This window comes from Trichomycterus rosablanca, chromosome 9 (assembly GCF_030014385.1).
Source record: "Trichomycterus rosablanca isolate fTriRos1 chromosome 9, fTriRos1.hap1, whole genome shotgun sequence".
Classification (NCBI taxonomy): Eukaryota; Metazoa; Chordata; class Actinopteri; order Siluriformes; family Trichomycteridae; genus Trichomycterus; species Trichomycterus rosablanca.
This window is the reverse complement of record NC_085996.1, coordinates 8,457,800-8,471,353: the sequence shown is the minus strand read 5'-3', so window position 1 is coordinate 8,471,353 and position 13,554 is coordinate 8,457,800. Positions and strand designations below refer to the sequence as shown.

General features: G+C 38.3%; 1 protein-coding gene across 3 annotated transcripts in view; it reads right to left on the bottom strand.

The window, feature by feature from the left end:
• The window catches only part of tab2 (TGF-beta activated kinase 1 (MAP3K7) binding protein 2), a 40,821-nt gene extending 35,907 nt beyond the window's left edge, over positions 1-4,914 (bottom strand). For all 3 annotated transcript variants that reach the window (XM_063001104.1, XM_063001102.1, XM_063001103.1), the window contains exon 1: positions 4,587-4,914. The gene's annotated coding sequence lies outside the window, so the exon portion shown is untranslated. The remainder of the gene's footprint in view (positions 1-4,586) is intronic.
• Positions 4,915-13,554: the final 8,640 nt, after the last annotated feature.

Here is a 13,554-nt window from a genome sequence, read left to right as displayed (position 1 = left end):
TAGCCAACCATGGCTGTATTGACGCCTGGCTGGCCGATAGTACCAGAGATTCGAAACAAGATCTTGGCATTTCTAAACAGAAATGTAGAGAATTTGTAAAAGGTTGAGCCTACTGGATACTGTAACAGCTATTGAGAAATCCTGATGTGCATCTAAATCCCAAATATTCACCCTAACTACATGCACACAATGCTTAGAAAGTAATTTGGGACAGGGCCTTTGTGCACGTGTGTTTTCACAAGACAAAAAATAAAGCAATCTTGGCTTGGCAGCTAAAGTAATTTAACGGCAAAGCACTTGTTACTTTCATTATTAATTGTAAAGTAATATTGCTGCTCACACTATACGCTACAATAATTCCTTAATGTAGTCAAGCTCAGCATGTTGCATTCAGGAACAAACCGTGCTTTATGACAAATAATCTGTTGATATGGTTTAATTTAAAAGATTTACAGCCATGTATCAGAAGGGAGAGATGGTATTGGTACGTACCTAGAATGCATGCAGAATCATTGCACCAAAAGCCTGTTCAAATAAGTGAAAGTAAATCAAACTTCGTCTGGATTTTGCACTTAATAAAGAAAGAAAGCACAAAAAAAAAAATCTCACTTATATTCATCAAGCAACACAAACTACAAAGGCAGACCTAGAATCAGCAACCACCCATTTAGTCACGATTATTTAGGATGTGAAAGAAGTATTTGCCATATTTGGCATAGCATAAAGCTGCAGTGAGGTTGACACACATCCGAACTCACCCTTCACGGCACTGTGTGGGGGCACCGTACACCACAGCTGGTGTGAGTTAAAGTCGTACACCTATAAACCCTCAGCTGCAGAGATTCATATCGCTCAGGAGAAGCAGTGTAGAGACAAGTGGCATAGTAAGCACTGCCTGGTCACCAGCCCTCTCGTTACAGTCACTTACATACATTCATTCACACACATTTATTCATTCATTCATTTAACCATGAAAGCTTTAAACTGATCTCAGATCAGCATGCAGATCTGCACTCTGCCAAGGGGCCTAACTTATGTGTAGCAGGTTGAGAACTCCTAGTCTAAAGAAACTGGTCTATATGTTGTATCTGGATTGCCTAAAAGTTTTGCAAATAACACAAGTGAATTGTAAAGATGGATTTCTGTGGTTTTCCTCCTGGTTCATTCCATTTAACTTCGTCAGGGTCGGTTCGGTTTCACCGGGGCACACTTGGTATTAGCCAGGAACAGCCAGGACAGGGCGCCGGTCTTTGGTCATCTCGAAATGAAACAAATACATCAGATTTTTACATGTTAAGGTGAGACTTTCACCAGGTTTATCATAGTTCAAGCTGTTCAGTCTTCTTTTGTTGCAGTGATACATGAAGGTCTGTCAATTTGGACCTTTTGAACATCATGAATTTGAGAATGAGCATCACATTTACCAACTACAGAGAGAATTTGACAAATGATTATATGCCTTTATCCCTAAGAACCCTGATCACGTAAATAACTGATGATTAGACATTATTTACGTATAAATTACTTACATTTAAATAATTTAATGCAAAATATTTACATTTATTTTTTTACAATGCTCCAATTACAGCTTCACTCAATTTCCCATCTAGTTTTAGAGAGATTTTCTAATATGAAGCATCTGGGAAAAGAGACACGCGCACTATCCTCCGATTAGTAACACGTGCATGTGCATTCGCGCGCGCACACAATTATAAAAGAGTCTTAAGGGGATCAAAACATCATTTAGCAAACACATCCAACAAAAGACCCTACACGCAGAGCACTCAACCGCAAACACACAAACCCTTAATCGTGCTACCTTTCAGATAACACTGTGCTGTGAGATTCTACAGTCACATCCTATTTTAATCAGCATAAACAGTAGCAAACCTGCGTCAGCTGCACTAAACAGATCATTAACTGGAATAAAGCTGTATTCAGCAGTAGATCTACGCTCTCAAAGCTTCTTTCAGATAAATCAGGAAGGTTAAGAGGAACCTCTACAAATCTCTGCACCAGATCTTTTTAACTCTAATATTTTTTTAACGCTACATTCAAATTTGGATATATCCAGCTCTCCCATGATGACGATTTCCTCGACTGCCTTTGTACAAAAGCCAGTAGTGGATTTCTGTACAGTAGGACTCCCTGATGCAGCATTTGGGAGGTGATTTTCGCCTCCTTCTGTCAGACATGGACAATTGTGCTTGCTACATATCTCATCAGGTTAATCAAAAGAGTTTAAAAAAAAAAAGGTCTGCTCCATTACAGGGGCCAAAAGTTAGTCTGAAATGCAGTGATGTACAGTTACAATAGGCTTAAAGTGTAGACACACACACAGCATCTTTAATTCTTGTCAGGCGCAGGTTGAGAGCCCCTGATCTGCCCCATATTCTGTCAGTTATGTCGAAGCCAATGCCGACTCACAATCAGAGGGTGAGGACTTTGGTTGAACCAGTCACCATCTTTTTTTTAACTGTAGCTTATACAAGGGCAATGGAGAAGACCACCCAATATATTCAATGCAGTCCATTTTATGGCCAGCCAAGGACTCAAATTAATGTGCTCACATGACTGAAATTCAATATTTTAAGTGAAGTCAATGTAAAAATCATTCCTGACTATGACATGGAATAACCATCTAAAATTACAAAATATGACAATTGAACTGCATTTATTTTTACAGAACAACATTTATATGGCCTTTAATAAAACCATTTGAAAATGTCTGCACTTCAAGAGGAGTGTAAAGAGCAACTTTTGACCTGTTTTTCAACACAAATCACAACCAACACTGACCAACAATAAAACATTTCTTTTCCATTATCCGTTGTTTCCAGAGCTTTTAAAGCTCTCATATGGCTACACAAAGTAAATCTGATGTACTCGTATATTCTTTAATTTTTAAATAGCTTCTTTAAAGTGACTATGAGGCCTGAGTTTATTTAACCTCAGTTTTCATGCCTGTCATAATCATTACATGATTGCATAAAGACAATTACATAAAATAACTGTGATTATCTGAGGTGACCACAATTAATCATTAGGTTCCACAATTCTATGTTCTATGGAGGCCCATTATAGATGTCACTAATAATCATATCATAGTGCTTAATTGTTTAAGGTCTAAGATCTTTTATGGACCATTCCATATGAAATAATAATGTTTTGTGCAATAGATTTGATATATTTTTATATACCTTTGTAAGGGACATGTATATGCTTTAGCAGTCTTTGGATTTTAATGATTTCTGCTTTTATCTTCTCTCAAATTCTCACAAATTTGGGTTCAACTGAGCTTTACATCACCATGGGTTTACTTTAGACACTGCCATACAAGAAAGAAAGGATCCTTGGCTCTTGAATTGGTTTCTTAAAGTTAGACAGTCAAGTGCCAAAACTGGGGGGAAATTTACATTTACATCTTCGCCATTTAGCAGACGCCTTTATCCAAAGCGACTTACATTACAGTTACAGTATACATTCTGAGCAACTGAGGGTTAAGGGCCTTGCTCAGGGGCCCAACAGCAGCAACCTGCCAGTGGAGGGGCTCGAACCAGTGACCTTCTGTTTACTAGTCCAGTACCTAAACCACTAGGCTACGGCTTCCCTAGGGAAATGATACACTAACATGGGGTTCTTTCTTGGATGTCAACTTCCAAGCCCATGGTGATGTAAAGCTTGCTAGATCGTAGACAGTGACATCTGTATTCCAGTAGTTTCTAAATCCGGCAGGTCAATTCTTCCCCTGGTTTTTTCAGAACATCCAACCATGTGCAAAATGAGGAATAAGCTGACAGTTTGAGGTAACCTTGTTGTTTCTTGATAGATGCAACCAAACTGGTCCTATTTACATGGGCACAGGGAGAATGGGCACCAGCTCTATTCAATCATTATATTTACCAATATGGTAAGACAATAATTACATAATAGATCCTTATACACCAACAAATCAATCAAGGTGCTTGTGTGTTTACTTTGATACAATTACCGATGCGATTAATCGTCTGCTACAATATCGATCGTGACAGGACTAAAAAGGTTCTGCATTTTAAAGCTGCCCAAACAGGGTGCATATTAATGTGCTGGAACTGGGATTAAATAGACTAACCGATGTTAATATGAGTGTCTTGCATGTTACTGGTTTGCAGAAGGAGACACTAGTTGATCTAAGAGTGTTTATAAATGTCGTTATTAGTAGTTATAACCATTTAAAGACAAGGGGACGCACCGCACCGCACCACACCACACAACCCCAAACTGGAGCTGCAGCAGAGTTGTGCTGAGAAAATCTGACTAAGCAAAGTTAACCTGTTCGTTACTCAATACTCAAAGCTCTTCGACAAAAATATAACTTCATAAAATATCAAATGAACCGCTCAGATAGAAATCTCTGGTAATGTTCGAGACTCTTCTTTAGGAGTTCCGAACTCACAGGCTGTGAACTGTCTCAAACTTCTTCCACTCAAAACGTTTTTCTCTTTTCAAGCGACACAGAGTTTTGACGAACTGAGAAGAAAATAACTGAATAACGAACTAACAGATTGTAAACGCGGTTGTGAGCGAACCAGTGGGTTTGTGCCTACCTTTAAACGCTGCTCCCCGGGCCGCCTTCCACACCCGCGCCGCCTTTCACACCCGCGCCGCCCGTCGCCGAGGCTCCGCTGGGCCGGACGAGAGGAGGAACTCGGAGCCGGGCCTAAGTGCGCTGAGGACGGAGTAACTTTTGTTCAGTGAGCTGGGGGGCACCGAGTCCGTCGTCCCCCGCTGGTATTTCACACACTCGGTACTTTCTAGCCGTTTCTGTCTGAATAACAGCAGTTTGTTGTGTTCAGGCTCCTCGGAATATTCGCTTTTTTCCTCCGTTTCACATCCGAATCAAAATAACCGTCAGGAATATGGCGGCGCGCGAGCCTGCCTCTATCGCGAGACTTGTGGCTTTTTTTCCGCGAGCTGATTTGATCTGACGGAGAGAACGGAAACTTCCAATCCAGTCTGAGGAGAGCTGTTAGCCGTGATGCTAACACATCAAACTCAACACTTGTTGAACAGAATTGAATATTTAACGAATTTATTTTATATTTCAGTAAATATTCATAATAAATAAAGAACTCATTTAATATTTAACCTCTTTTCAGCTTCATTTTCATTATTGTTTGACAGTCAAGGACTTGTTAGTTCCTGTGTGTTTTTCCACAGTCAAGCGAGCTTTAGCCATGGGTTTATGTTAAGAAATGAATAAGTACAGTGGTACCTTGAACCTCAACGTCAATTGATTCTGGGACTTGAGTTTCAAGGTATTTTTTCCATAAGGACGTATGGGAAACCTGTTAATGCATCCCATGGTCCTTATACCCTGAAAATAACACTGAATTAAAAAGCTGTTTCTTGCAATTTCTCAGAGAAACAGTGAGGAAAATCCAGCTAAACACAGATACACATGGAGCTTTCAGAGTGGATTAGATGGTTATTCCACACAAACGCAGTTTCGCCTCATATGCACACTTTGATGACGTATTACCGCACCGCTTAAGCCGAGCGCTGAACAAACCGACTGTTCATTGTTAATTTGAAATTAAATAAATACATTTTTTTTTTAAATAACTAAACACATTGGGTTGGTTTCACAGACAGGGATTAAGCCTAGTCCTAGATTCTCCATTTAAAGCAAAATGTAGTCCTGGACTAGCCTTAATCCCTGTCTGGGATACCAACCCATTGAGTTTAAGGGTACAAATTTCTCGACGAAGGGCGTCTAGTTTCGAAGATTTTGAGTTTAGGGGACGTTGAGTTACAAGGTACCACTGTACATCAAACATTTATACAGCTATTTCTTGTTGTTACTGGGACATTTCTGAATTTGTTTTTATGTATTTGTCTCACTGTCCGCTCCAGTCCACAATCACCAATCTTTATTTATGGTAGAAAAGATTGGCACTCTGTACTTCTTCCAAAAAATCCTTTTCCAGAAGACTGGTTATTTACAAGTTTATTTCTTTTGTTTGCATGGGAACAACACAAATAAAACTAAAAAAAAATTAATTTCACACAGAACTGGACAAACTATTTGCACCATCAGTTTAATACTTCTTTTTCCATGACTAAATGATTTAATTACGTACTTCTTTGTCTAAAGACTTTTTAAAATTGGTTTATTGTGTGTTTTTTGACAATGTGCTGAGTCAGAAATGTATACACAGCAACATGCATTAATTTAATTGGTTTTGTAGAAAGTTAAAAAGTGTCATTCAACTCGTGGAACAATGTTAGCACAATACTTGTTCATCTGGATCCTCATGAATTGGCTTTCCATCGCTAACAGTCATATTACAGCCAAAGATCAACACAGATAATGTCAAGCACTAGCTGAAGTGCTTGCAATGGGATGAATGAAATCACAAGTCATCCCATTGGTCCAATTCATCCTAAAGGCATTTATTAGGTTTAAGGTCAGGGTTCTATGGGGACCATTGATGTTCCTTTACACCAGACTCTTCAAACCCGGTCTTTATGGACTTTACTTAGCAGGAAAGGGCACAGTTTTGGTGGAACAGATAAGGGGACTTTCTCAAACTTTCTCTCTTGATTTGATACATCTGTTAGCAATGGATGTCACCGGAACACCTAAACTCAATTTTTAGGAGGGGTGTCCACATCATTTTGGCCATATAGTGTGCCTACTAAACAAGATGATTATCTTCTAATGTGTGGTGGTCAACCATCTAGTACAAACAACAATAAACAATAATGGCTTTACAGAGGGTAATGCCCTCTATAGACGATGGCATTCTTTGGAAAGACCAGCATTTACTTGTTTTCCTGGGTGGATCCATGGCATCTGGTATTATGAGTCAGACACACATACACACACAAACACAGTGACCTCTTGACAAGGAACCTAGGGGGAACTATGGGTGTTTATCTTATTTGTCAAATACACTGAAGAACAGGATCTACCCAAACACATGCAGTGCTGACTCAGCAAAACAGCATCCAGAGAATCCCTTTGATTCCCTGGAGCTGCTGGGGAGGCATGATCACCTTTTACTGTCATACACACACACACACACACACACACACACACACACACACACACAGTCCTATCTAATGAGTCATGGTTCATCAATCCAACAAAGACGCTTTATAACTCAAGCTCGGACCATACTGGTTGCTTCCTCAAAACATCATACACTCACCATGCATCAGTTTAAATGTCATTTATTCATCTTCAGTAACAGTTCCATTTTGGTCAGGGTTATGGTGGGTCTAGAGCCTAGCCAACAAAAAAACAAAGTGGGAATGTACCCTTCACAGGGCTTTAATTCATTTTAAAGATTTTCACACACACACTTACTCATTTACTCAGTCACCCCCAGGAGCAGTTTCTATCAGCCAGTCCAACTTACTACGAGGAAACCTGAGTACCTTAAACAAAGCTGTGCTGACAACGTGAACGGTTTTAACCCAGATTCATTTAACCCAAGTCTCATGTTGCTGTATGACACTTCACCAGCTGATTTATTCAATTGGTTTACACTGAATTAGTTAAATCTGTGAGAACAGTGAGTAATTTTACTGTGGGTTTGTGGTCTGAATGGTCCGTACCACGAACTTTACTCTTTCAACAAAGCAAATGCAAATCCATACAGAAAAATCACAGTAAATATAAGTGGAAATGCAAAAGGTTCATATTATGTTTTAAACATTTGTCATATCACGTTTACTTCATGTTCGAATGTTAATATTGTATGATTAGATGTTAAAGGTGTGTTCTTTCTATAACTAGCAGTTGTTGTTTATTTGCTTATTGTGACATTCTGTCGCCTACAATGCAACTTTCTGGGACAGTGGTATCTTAGTGGGTTACCAACTGGACGGTTGTGGGGTCAAATCCCGGCTCTGTCATGCAGCCACTGTTGGGCTCTTAACCCTCTCGACTCCAGGGGCACCGTACAATAACTGACCCTGGGCTCTGACCACAACTTCCAAGGAAGCTGGGATATGCAGAAACAGAATTTCACTGTGTCATCATGTGTATATGTATATATGACAATTAAAGGCATCAATCTGCACTGCATTATCCTTATATATACACATTTATTGTATTAAAACTGTATTTTATTACTGAAACTTTATTACAGTTTACAAGCATTTTAAACAATAAAAGATTTAAAAGTAAATAAATGATCATGGTATGTTGCAGGAAAATAAAAAGGTGCTGAATGGACATAATAACCAGTATATTCTTTTACCTTTGCCTTCTCTGGTTAAATTACACACCAATAAGATGTAAAGACTTCTTACTCCAATATCTTACTCCAATACTGGCACTGATCTGGACTATATGTGAATGTATGTGTGCAGGGGAGAAGGAATTTGCTCCCCCTCTAATCCCTGTTAGTGATCAGACACATGAGACTGGACATTCCTGAAACAGAGAAGCTGACACCAGTTCAGGATCATGGTGACTCGGTCACGGTAATCCCAGTTTGAATCGCTCCTCCACTGAGTCTGTGTTAAAACTTTACATTTAATTTCATTAACAACCATGGTTTCCTTTTATTATTATTAAGTTTAATATTCAGTCTGGTTTATGTGCATCAGCGTGGAATTTTGGGGTCAGAATAAAAAAGACATTATCCAGAATAATACAATGAAATTAAATAAAGCTTGTAATGATGCTTCTGTTGTATTACAAGTTCACGTTCTTACCTGTAAAACATTCTGTCTTCTAATCATAATAAAATCTGCTGTGTATTTAAGAGAGAACAGACTGTGTCGTTATTCCCACTTACTGTAATGATCTGGTAAATTAGAACAAGAACAAGTTGTTTCCTTTTTTGCTCTGTTCTGTGTTTTAAAAACATAGTTATATTTATTTTGTATGTTTAAATGACCTAATATACTTTATTTGTTATTTGATTGATTAATTTGGCAAAATTATTCCAAAAACACATTTTAAATGTCACGCTTTGTGTAATGATAATAATACATTTTCATTTACAAATGTGCGTGGACTCCTGACCATGTGCATTAAGATGAATTTACTTCCTCTTTTTCCTCAGAGCAACCTTTCCACAAGATTGTGGAGTATGTCTGAAGAATATGCCCATTCAGTCCACTAAGCAATTGTGAGGTCAGGCACAGGTGTTGGACGAAAAGTCCTGGCTTGCAGTTGATGTTCCAATTCATCCCAAACAAGTTTACTAAGGTTGAGGTAGGAGCTCTGTGCAGGCTACTGGAGTTCCTCAAGTCATACTCGTCAAACATTGTCTTTATGGACTTTTCGTGGTGATTTGTGCAGCCTGGAATGTTTGCCACAAAGTTGAAATCATAGAATCATTTATTTATTTATTTATTTATTTATATGTGGCTGATTTTTGGTACGTTAGCAGTGGGTGTGTCCGAATCACCTGAACATAATAATAAGGATGGATGTCCACATACATCTGGTAGTACAGATTATTTTACTAAGGTTTTTGTAACGTTTTGCTGTAAAAGGAACTTGCCCATAAAAACAATATGATCAGTGCCATCATGTGGCAGGTAAAAAGAACTGTAGCTTCCAGTCTTTGTGGGCAGGTTAATTACCCCTTGATTGTGAAGTATTAGCTTTTGCCTTCTTCATCAGTTACACTACATACAGACGTAACTGGTTATGGTTATGGGATAGCTGAAACCTTGTTATGGATTGGCATCCTGCAACCCAGTCTGCATCGCCTGCGGCCTCAATTGTGCTCTTGAACCCAAAGTTAATAATACCTGGCCTAAAACAGCATAGTGTCTCACAGCCTGCAGATTAAGAAGCACTGTACTAAGGTTTTATTTCCTAAGGGCTTCATAAACCTATATATAGGCTATAATTGTTGATTTTACAGTGTTCAGAGTGGTCCTAATGTGCACACGCACAAATGCAGAGTAATAAAGGGATTGAACACTGTACTTATGAGCTCAAAAACTTTATGTATAAAATTGAATCTGAGATCATCCATGATCTAAAATTATATCAGAGCTGCTGTCTGTATAATCACTGAAATAATCAGCATTTATGAGTAAGTTGTTTCTTTAATATGAGTTCTCAGATTGGTTAAGATTAATTTCTGTACTGAAGTCAGTGCAGCTGATATAAACACTAAGAAGGAAAGAAACTGAGACATGACTCAAACGTGTTAAATATCATTTTTTAAGTGCTGTGTGTTTAAAATAAAAAACAAAACAAAACACATGCATCATCTCTAAAGAAACAGAGTTATGGGGTAGAGGTGTCGATGCGACCACCACTAATTTACAGAAGAGTTACAGTTCTACACATTTAGAGCATGAACTATTTACCTCGCATTTACCTGCAGTTAGCTTTAGTGCCTAAAACCAGCCATTAAAAACATGAAATATTTTCATTAACTACTAAAGAGTTCAGTAAGAACAGTGCATTAAAGACAAATATCATAGTCATATGTTCATACACATCTTATGTACAGTTTGTTAAAATTCACAATGGTTCAACGACAGTGAAAAGCGTTACTCAAATATAAATCAGCATGATTGTTAGCAGGATTCTATAACATTACAATTCGGATTTCTGGACATGTCCTGCTGTAGGTAATCAAACACGTGTACAGAGGGAACAAAACAAGCACATGAAAGATGAAGTCAAACAAAAGCCAAAATAAAACATGAAAAAAGAGAGAAAAGGTGAGTTCTGAAGGCCGTGTGGAATTAAATACAGTCTGTGTTCCAGTACTGATCTAAACATGATCTTGTTGACTTCCTGCTCCACCTTAATCTTGCTGAACCCTTATCACTGGTTTAGGTGTTCTAATCATTCACAAAACTTCAGTAAAAAACTATTATTCTGAACTAAAATACAAAAATACGCTGCTTTTATTTTACATTCAGACAAATAAAGTCATTTGAAATGTTGGTTACTGGGCATTTGGGTGTCGCAGTGGTGTTATGGTAGCGCATCATTACCACTGAGATCTGTGTTCAAATCTCGAATCCCAGTGGTGCAATCAGCTGAGACGCTGAGAGACACAGACACACACACACAGACACACACACACAGACACACACACACAGACACACACACACAGACACACACACACACACACACATCGGAAGGTGACTATGTAGAAAAGTGATGTAATTTGTTTTTGAAATTCTTAATAAATAGAGTTAAACAAGTGCGGAAACTTTTTAATGAAGCCTCATAACCCTAATCATATACACATATAAGTGCCTTAATGCATAAAACTGCAAGTGCTGTAGCTTTTAGATTTCCACATAGTTTCTTCACACTATTATATAACTGTACACTACAGAATCTTGTTTACAGCTTCTCCTGAACAGTGGAAGCTGTTACAACCAAGGTAAAGCCAACAAGGTAATCCACCTCCATATTAATGCCCATGGTTTTGGAATAGGATGTCTAACACGCTTATTGTTAGGTGTCCATATACTTCTAATCATACACAGTTAGAAGGATTGAATAGATGTGACCATATACTACAGGTTTCTCAACATCATGCATTTGAATTACAACCTTACAGTTCTAATTATGTATCATAAAATCTGTCAGGTAGGTCACTCAAGAACTATTGTGGATAAAAACATCTACAGACTTCCCTTCTAAAGTTCTCTCTAATGTCATGTACTTAATGCGTACTGCATAATTACATCATGAGCAGAAAAGAAGAAAAGCATGTTGATAAAATCAGTACTGGATCACAGGTTCAGGTTTAAAATAAAGGCACTGTCCACATTCAGCAATAATTTAACTGAAGAAGAGAATAACACGATGTAATGAACACACAAACACAACGCCAGGCAGACAGAAGATTCTTCAGTACCTCAAACCCCATCAGGCTTCTCCAGTCAACAGCGCTGCGTACTACTGCTGCGTTCAACTACAGCTCAGAAATGCTCAGAAATGATCACTTTCCACCAGGAAATACCAAAGAAAACACTCAACTCAGCTGGGAATTTCCACTCGAAAAGACGTCCAACACCATGTTTAGTTTATGACATCATATCAGTGTAGCTGGTCACACTGTCAGACGTAATATGGTACCAATTTTCTTACATTTAACTAATATTACTGCTGTATTAGCTTTAAACCATTTAACATGTTGACTCAGCAACGGAATAAACTGTTACATGTGGATTTGAGCTTTTGTTGCTCTGACAGAACCATAGACAGGCGAGGGTGTCCATATTTTTTAGTTACATTTCTGGCATTTAGCAGACGCTTTTATCCAGAGAAATACTATACGAATACTATACATCCAATTGAGGCTGACCAACAGAACTGTCCAACAGTGGACTTCAAATCCAGTTCCTTAACTACTAAGCTACCACTGTCCTATAGGCCTTAATCCAAAAGGTCTTTTCTTTGTCCATGTAATTACATGTTTATGGAATTTATAAGATGCTTCTTCATCCAAGGCAACTTATAATTGCCAAACACAATGCAAGCAATCAAGGGTTACAGGCTTTGCTTAGGGTGCAACAGTGGCAACTATTGGCTTACAGTACACAGTCCACTATTAACCACTGTGCTACCACTTCCTGGCTTAAAGCGTCTGCTAAACGCGTCCATATTTTACTGGCCCACATGTTGTTTTCTCCACTGTAAAGTTCAAAATTGTAGATGTCAACAATAATGTGATTTCAAGTTTCCAGCTTTCCAATTCAGAGGCAAGTTGAACGCAGCATTAAACTAAGTAAGACTGGTGCCTTGTGGGAAATGAAGCTCAGTGCATATTCCCCAGACCTTCTACATCAGTGCCTATGTACAGCTTGGTATAGAAAAGCATATGGTGAGCAGATCTGCCCACACACAAAATTACAGTGAAAATCAGAGGACAGATTCTGTACAGAGGGCCAAAAATAATCAGGTTTAGTAAAAACAGATCCTCTCATCAGCATCAGGCCCGAGTCGAAGCTAACATGAATCTGTTCATGTAGATATACACACGTGTATAACAATAATAAATATGATTGTATAGAATTAATATACATGCCATTTGTACAGTCTACCTTAATATGTTATAACTACAGCATAGAGTACAAAAAACGAAAACAAGAGAATATAAACGTGGTGTTCAATAACCACATCATCACAATTTCATCAAATTACAAATCCGGCTTTGTTTCAAAAACTGAGAAATTTATCAACGGTAAGAAACATCTTTATAATCGTGAGAATCGCTGCTGTGGTTGGAAATTGAGGCTCCTGCACACGAGGAAGCTTTTCAGATCAGGTTTTACTCGAGTTATTATTTTTTTATTTTTTTCGTTTGTTTATTTGTGTTTGCATAGGAAGAATGTGAAGGTTAGTGTCTCAAACACAGACAATAAAATCGACTGATCACCTCGCTTTAAGTTAAAAAAAAACTTAAAAAAACTCAAACAAACTGTTCAACACGGCACATCAGGATCTGAATCTGACCCTGCCGTCGCTTTTACATGCTGTAGAATAGATTTAGGCATCGGGTACTGTTACGGGGGTGAGGAGCAATGCTGGTTTGTCACTCTCAGTGTCTGTCCCAAATC